Raw genomic sequence first — 8,193 nt, 5'->3', positions numbered from 1 at the left:
GTCTCTGTATCGTACTGGGAGTCACTGTGTACAGTTCCTGTCTCTGTATCGCACTGGGAGTCACTGTGTACAGTTCCTGTCTCTGTATCGCACTGGGAGTCACTGTGTACAGTTCCTGTCTCTGTATCGCACTGGGAGTCACTGTGTACAGTTCCTGTCTCTGTATCGCACTGGGAGTCACTGTGTACAGTTCCTGTCTCTGTACCGCACTGGGAGTCACTGTGTACAGTTCCGGTCTCTGTATCACACTGGGAGTCACTGTGTACAGTTCCGGTCTCTGTATCACACTGGGAGTCACTGTGTACAGTTCCGGTCTCTGTATCACACTGGGAGTCACTGTGTACAGATCCGGTCCCTTAGAAAGGCCTGCAGGTAACTCGAGGTCAGTGAAAACAAATTTATTTAAATTATGGTTCTTTACGCAGAGTGTTGTGAATGTATGGAATGCGGTGGTGGTGGGAGCAGAGTCACTGGGGACATTTAAGCGACTGCTGGACATTCACATGGAGAGCAGTGAGCTGAGGGGTGCGTAGGTTAGGTTATTTTATTTTAGATTGGGAACAATCCTTGGCACCACATCGTGGGCCGAAGGGTTGGTTCCGTGCTGTACATTTCTATGTTCTCCCGCAGTAAATGGTCAAATGATTTGGGTTTTGTTTTTCTGCTGAGTTGGGAAATCTGAACATGTTTAAGGTGGCGAGAGGGTTTCCGAGGGTAGGTGTAGAGAAAACGATTCGATAGTGAGCGCCAGGCATCAGTGAACTTCCAGCGAACAGCACAGGGTATTCAGGGGGAAGTCCGTTACCCACGAAGCGATGACTCGCCCCGATAGGGAACGATGGAAGGGAGTGATGTCGATGTGTTCGAGGGGGTTGGGGGATGAGCACACGAGAGAGAAAACAGAGAGGGAGGTGTTGATGCAGTCAGGTGGAGAGGAGGTGAAGGTGTTCCTGGAACGTGGTGATGATTCCGTACGGATACTGAGCCCTGTCATGGAAACCTGTTCTTATTATATCACTCAGACTTTTGAATATCAGGAGCTGCGACGTTATGTTGAGGTTGTATGTTGGTGAGGCCACTTCTGGAGTACTATGTCTGGTTCTGGTCACCCCATTATCGGAAGGATAGTATTAAACTGGAGACGGTTCAGAAGAGATTTACCAGGATGCTGCTGGGGATGGAGGGTCGGAGGGAGAAAAATAGGCTGGGACTTTTTTCACTGGCGCGTAGGAGATTGAGAGATGACCTTATGGAGGTGTATAAAATCACGAGGGGTGTGGATAAAGTGAATGACAGATGTCTTTTCCCTCGGCTGGGGGATTTCAAGACCGGGGTGGGCGCACGTTTTTGAAGGTGAAAGGAGTAAAGCTGAGGGGAGCAACGTTTTGTTTTGTGCTGAGCGTGCAAAATGTGGGCGGCACGGTGGCACAGTGGTTAGCACTGCTGCCTCGCAGCGCCAGAGACCCGGGTTCAATTCCCGACTCAGGCGACTGACTGTGTGGAGTTTGCATGTTCTCCCCGTGTCTGCGTGGGTTTCCTCCGGGTGCTCCGGTTTCCTCCCACAGTCCAAAGATGTGCAGGTCAGGTGAATTGGCCATGCTAAATTGCCCGTAGTGTTAGGTAAAGGGGTAAATGTAGGGGTATGGGTGGGTTACGCTTCGGCGGGTCGGTGTGGACTTGTTGGGCCGAAGGGCCTGTTTCCACACTGTAAGTAATCTAATCTAATCTAAAATGAGCTCCCTGTGTCGGTGTGGGCCCACTCGCGCAAGGTTTCAAAGACATTCATGAATAGGAAAGGTTTGGTGGCAAGCAGAGGGCAGCTGGGCGGGTCCAGCTTAATTTGGGATGGCAGTCGTTCTGGACTGGTTAGGCCAAAGGCCCTGAATCCGTGCCGTGTGGAGACATCGCCAGCATTGGCTGGGGTGGTTTTTCTTTTCTGAGGGCCCCCACCTGCCCCTTGAGAAGGTGCCTTCCTGAAAATGCTGCCGTCCGTGTGCACCTAAGGGAGGGAAATCGCGACTCCCAGAGGACTTGGGAAGGTTTGTGGCTGTCAGACCTGGTGACACTTCACAGCGATCGATACAATGGCTAAGCTTGCTCCGCCATTTCAGAGTCGGCGCCATTGCTGTGGGCCAGACTGGGTGAGGATGGCAGACACATTCCCTGAAGGACATTACTGAACCAGGTGGGTTCTTCTGCCCACTCTCCAGGGCAGCACGGTGTCTCAGTGGCCGTGGGAAATTGTCCCATAGTGCCCAGGGACGTGCAGGTTAGGGTGGATTGGCCATGGGAAATTGTCCCATAGTGTCCAGGGATGTGCAGGTTAGGGTGGATTGGCCATGGGAAATTGTCCCATAGTGCCCAGGGATGTGCAGGTTAGGGGCATTATCCTACGATAAATGTAGGTGATAGAATAGGGGGAATGGGTCTGGGCGGGTTACTCTTCGTAGTTTCAGTCTGGACATGTTGGGCCTGTCTCCACACTGCAGGGATTCTAATTCTAATTGGCACTCGCCATCAGTAGTGCCTTAATTCCAGGTTTTTATTTGAACATTGGATTATGCCGTGGTGGAATTCGAGCCCAGAGTCCCCACAATGTTAGCCGAGTTTCTGGGTGAACAGCCTGGCAATACTGCCATGGAGAGAGAAAAACAGAGAGAGTGAATGAGACAGAGAGAGAGTCTGAGAGAGAGAGAAAAACAGAGAGAGAGTCTGAGAGAGAGAGAGAATCTGAGAGAGAGAGAGACAAACACAGACAGAGAGGATTAATGAGACAGAAGGACAGAATGCGAGGATTGCGTTTGTGACAGAGACGGAGAGAGAGTGAATGAGTCAGGGAGAGTTATCGAGACAGAGTCAGTGAGAGAGACCCACAGTGTGAGAGTGAGAGAGACACAACCTCATCCTGCTGCAGACGATGAGGGGAGGGAGGGTGTAACGTCTGAGAGGATCTCCAGGAAGTACAGAGCCAGTAACCTCGCTGTTTTTACCCCGAAGGCCTCCAAGATAATCTGCTGCTTCTGGGTCGGCACCGGGGAGCGGTGTTGGAGTCTCTGGGAGCTGCTCAGGGGGGACCCGAGAGAGGGAGTCAGCTGAGGAACGTCAGGCCTGAGGCTTCAGTTAAACATCAGACAACAGGTTAGAGTCCGACAGGTCTATTTGGCAGCACCAGAGAGCTGCTTCCTCATCCGCTAACTAGTGGAGCAGGATCGTGGGGCACAGAATTCGTTGCGAAAGATCACACACTGATGCCATACATTGAAGAAATCGCGATGAATGTCCACTCTCCCTGTTTCAGCTTTTAAAATGGGTTGCGGGTTTCCAGCTCATTAATATGTCACTCCCAGAACGTCTCTCAAGTCGCATTCCCGAGATAACTTAAGGTTTTATATGAAAAATAATGGAAGACTTAACAGCAATCCAGGTTTCTGCAAAGTTATAAATCCCACAACACCAGGTTCGAGTCCAACAGGTTCAATTGGAAGCACCAGCTTTCGGAGCGCTGCCCCTTAATCAGGTGATGAATGTCCAACCCCCCTGATGAAGGAGCGTCGCTCCGAAAGCTGGTGCTTCCAATTCAACCTGTTGGACTCTAAGCTGGTGTTGTGGGATTTTTAACGCTGTCCACCCCAGTCCAACACCGGCGTCTCCAAATCCGGTTTCTGCAAACACCTATTCCTGCTCCTTTACCAGTCGATTCTCCTGCTCCTCAGATGAGGCCTGACCTGCGGCGTTTTTCCAGCATCACCCTCTCAATGTTGCCAGGGTTGGAGGGTCTGAGCTACAGGGAGGGGCTGAACAGGCCGGGGCTGTTTTCCCTGGAGCGTCGGGGGCTGAGGGGTGACCTTATAGAGGTTTAGGAGGGGCATGGAGAGGGTAAATAGGCAAAGTCTTTTCCCCGGCCTGTTTCCGTGCCAAGTGCTGGCAAATGGGACTAGATTAGGTTAGGATATCTGGGACAGCATGGACGGGATGGGCAGAAGGGCCTGTTTCCGTGCTGTACATCACTAAATGGGACTAGATTAGGTTAAGATATCAGGGACAGCATGGAGGGGTTGGGCCGAAGGGTCTGTTTCCGTGCTGTACATCTCTAAATGGGACTAGATTAGGTTAGGATATCTGGGACAGCATGAAGGGGATGGGCCGAAGGACCTGTTTGCGTGCTGTACATCTCTAAATGGGACTAGATTAGGTTAGGATATCTGGGACAGCATGGAGGGATGGGCCGAAGGGCCTGTTTGCGTGCTGTACATCTCTAAATGGGACTACATTAGGTTAGGATATCTGGGACAGCATGGAGCGGATGGGCAGAAGGGCCTGTTTCCGTGCTTTACATCTCTAAATGGGACTAGATTAGGTTAGGATATCTGGGACAGCATGGAGGGATGGGCCGAAGGGCCTGTTTGCGTGCTGTACATCTCTAAATGGGACTAGATTAGGTTAGGATATCTGGGACAGCATGGAGGGGATGGGCAGAAGGGCCTGTTTCCGTGCTGTACATCTCTAAATGGGACTAGATTAGGTTAGGATATCTGGGACAGCATGGAGGGGATGGGCCGAAGGGCCTGTTTGCGTGCTGTACATCTCTAAATGGACTCGATTAGGTTAGGATATCTGGGACAGCATGGAGGGGATGGGCCGAAGGGCCTGTTTCCGTGCTGTACATCTCTCTGATGTTGTTTGAGACACTGGCGATTGTTGGAATGTCAGTACACGGGGTCCCTTGGTGTCTGTGTACCCAGGGTGTGGGCACAGCTCTGGGCAGCCCCATAGGAAGGTGGCTGTCAGCAGGTGGGTGGCACTGAGTACGTCCTCTACCCCCTCCCTCCTTATTCAGAGGTTTGTACACACAGTCCCTGCTGTCTCAGGCTATCCCAGGGGCATAGGTTCAGGGTGAGAGGGGAAAGGGACCCGAGGGGCAACGTTTTCACCCAGAGGGTGGTGCGTGTCTGGAATGAGCTGCCAGAGGATGTGGTGGGGGCTGGTACAATGACAGCATTTAAAAGGTGGGTGGGCACATGAATAGGAAGGGGTTAGAGGGAGATGGGCCAAGTGCTGGCAAATGGGACTAGATTAGGTTAGGATATCTGGGTCAGCATGGACGGATTGGAACGAAAGGTCTGTTTCCATGCTGTACATCTCTCTGACTCTAAATGGGACTAGATTAGGTTAGGATATCTGGGACAGCATGGAGGGGTTGGACCGAAGGGCCTGTTTTCCGTGCTGTACATCTCTCTGACTCTAAATGGGACTAGATTAGGTTAGGATATCTGGGACAGCATGGAGGGGTTGGGCCGAAGGGCCTGTTTCCGTGCTGTACATCTCCCTGACTCTATGAGTGACATTTGACAGGAACATGTTCACCTTCAATAAAAATAACTTCACCGACAGAGAGTCACAGAGCCCTGCTGTTTCGAATCAGGCCTTTCGGCCCACATTAGTCCGTGCCAACCAAACTGTCCGCCCACCTCTCACCCCATTTTCCCTGCACTTGGGCCTTATCCTCGTAAACCTTTCCTATCCATGTATTCATCTGAATGCCTTTTCAATGCTGTCATTGTACCAGCCCCCACCACTTCCTCTGGCAGCTCATACCATACACATACCACCCTCTGGGTGAAAAAAAAACACAGGTACCCCCCCCCCCCCAGTTCCCTTTTATTCTTTCCCCTCTAACCTTAAACTGATGCCCTCTCGTCCTCGATTGGCGAAAAAGAGACGAATTGTTTCTGAGTGCATCACTCTCCCAAAGACCAGGTACGACGGCTATATCGCGGGTCAAAAGATTATGGGGAGAAGTTAGGGAGAGCACGGGTTCAGAAACATATCCACCATGATCGATAGCGGAGCAGGCGAGATGGACAGAATGGCCTAATTCTGCTCCCCTACCTTATGCTGTTCAATTGTCTCGTGCAGTAGCTGTCGAGGATTGTTTGTGCAGCTTTTGGCTTGGGGCTGAACCACACACGCAGGTGTTGTGTTTGATCCTCATGTGCACAGTGAAACCAACGGATGCCAACTATTGTTCATGTGTAGCACGGGGGGGCAGAGAGACAGAGACGAGAGCAAAAACAGTAGACAGTCCCTCGTTCAGAGAAGCTTTGGTTGAGCGTGGTACGGGGTTGCCTGAGACAAACACTATTTTACACTTCTGAAAGGCCTCTGTCAACTTAGCCTGACCCGTACGCAACTTGGCACTGAGCCCCTCAGCTCGGGAAGGGCCAGGCTCCAATCTCGGCCTAGTCTTCATACAGCCCCATCGCTCCCAGCCTTCCAGCTCCAAAAGCACACCCTGTTTGGAAAGGCCCCGGCTCCAATCTCGGCCTACTGTTCAAACACTCCAAACTCATCCAGTCTACTGAGCCTCAAACATACACCCTGACTGGAAAGACACAGGCTCCAATCTCGGCCTACTGTTCAAACACTCCAAACTCACCCAGTCTACTGAACTCCTAATACACAAGCAGCTTGGCAAGTCCCAGGCTCCAATCCCGGCCTAGTGTTTAAACAGCATGATCAGTTTTAGTCTACTGAGTGTTGAACACACACACCCTGATTAGGAATGCCCAGGCCTCAGTCTTGGCCTAGTGTTCAAACACCCCAATCTCACCCGTTTTACTGATACCCAAATATACACCCTGATTAGAAGGCCCAGGCTCCAATCTCGGCCTACTGTTCAAACACCCTCAACTCACCCAATCTACTGAGCCCCGACACACACACACACACAGAGCTCGGCAAGCCCCAAGCTCCAATCCTGGTCTAGTGTTCGAACATCTCTGTCACACCTAATCTACCAAGCCAAAAAAAGACACACCCTGATCAGAAAGAACCAGGCTCCATTTTTGGCCGAGTGTTCACAGACTGCAAACTCACTCGGTCGACTGAGCCCCAAATACACACACACAGCTTGGCAAGCCCCAGGCTCCAATCCCGGCCTAGTGTTCGGACATCTCTGTCGCACCCAGACTACCCAGCCGAAAAAAGACACACCCTGATCGGAAAGGCCCAGGCTCCAATCTCGGCCTAGTCGTCAGCCAGCCAACGAGCATAATCAGGGAGATGCCCGGGGCTTATCAGAGCAACACGGACGCACTCAGCAGCGGAGGGGTCCCTTTGGCTCCTTACACCTGTGACAGGCCGATGCTTTGGGGGCCAAAAAGACAGAAGCAGAGCTGTGGTAATATTGTGGATTTTTTTTCTTGAGCACAGCTGCCTCATTGTAGTCAATGAAGCGTGTTGGAAGTTGAAGGCGCCTTTGTAACATAGGAACAGTGACAATTAACTCTGTGCACAGCAAGATCCCAACCCGGGCCAGGTGATAAAGATTGGATAATCTTGTTTTTCTTTCCACGGAAAGATTCGATACCGAGCGGGAGAAAGCTCTGAGGAATATTTATGCCCTCCCGCTCCCCACACCCAGAGGGAAGAAGAGACCTCGATCTGTTTCCGTACCTTATCAGAGAGTATTGTCTGACAGTCCGAGATTCTGGTACGTCCTCGCACTGATGTGAGGCTACGGTTGGATTTATTCCACGCAGGCCACTCGAGCCCGTCACGTTTGCACCCACCCTTCGAAGAGCATCCCACCCTCCCCTATCCCTGTCACCCCACGTTTACCCCTCCTGGCCCACACAGCCCTGGACTTAACGGAACAATTAACCCCAAGCCCGGTCTGCACATCCCTCACGCTTAAAATTACGTTTGAGTCCCAGATTGAATATTCTCCCCCTCCTCCACATTCCCCCCTCCCCCAACTAAATTTTAAATTCCTTTAGTGGGACGGGAATGGGGCTTGAATCACCGAAGCATGTGCATAGGATTCGAAACTAAGAATTGCAGGGATTCCAGTGATGAAGGGTGTCAGCACGGTGTCTCAGTGGTTAGCGCCGCTGCCTCCCAACGCCAGGAACCCGGGTTTGATATCCAACTCGGGGGACAGTCTGTGTGGGGTTTGCACATTCTCCCCCCCGTGTCTGCATGGGTTTCCTCTGGGTGCTCCAGTTTCCTCCCACAGTCCAAAGATATGCAGGTCAGGGGGGATTGGATATGGGAAATTGTCCCATAGTGCACAGGGATGTGCAGGTTAGGGTGGATTGGCCGTGGGGAATTGTCCCATAGTGCCCAGGGATGTGCAGGTTAGGGTGGATTGGCCATGGGAAATTGTCCCATAGTGCACAGTGATGTGCAGGT

The sequence above is a fragment of the Chiloscyllium plagiosum genome, unplaced genomic scaffold (genome assembly GCF_004010195.1).
Source record: "Chiloscyllium plagiosum isolate BGI_BamShark_2017 unplaced genomic scaffold, ASM401019v2 scaf_7258, whole genome shotgun sequence".
NCBI classification, from domain to species: domain Eukaryota; kingdom Metazoa; phylum Chordata; class Chondrichthyes; order Orectolobiformes; family Hemiscylliidae; genus Chiloscyllium; species Chiloscyllium plagiosum.
This window is presented reverse-complemented; position numbering follows the sequence as displayed.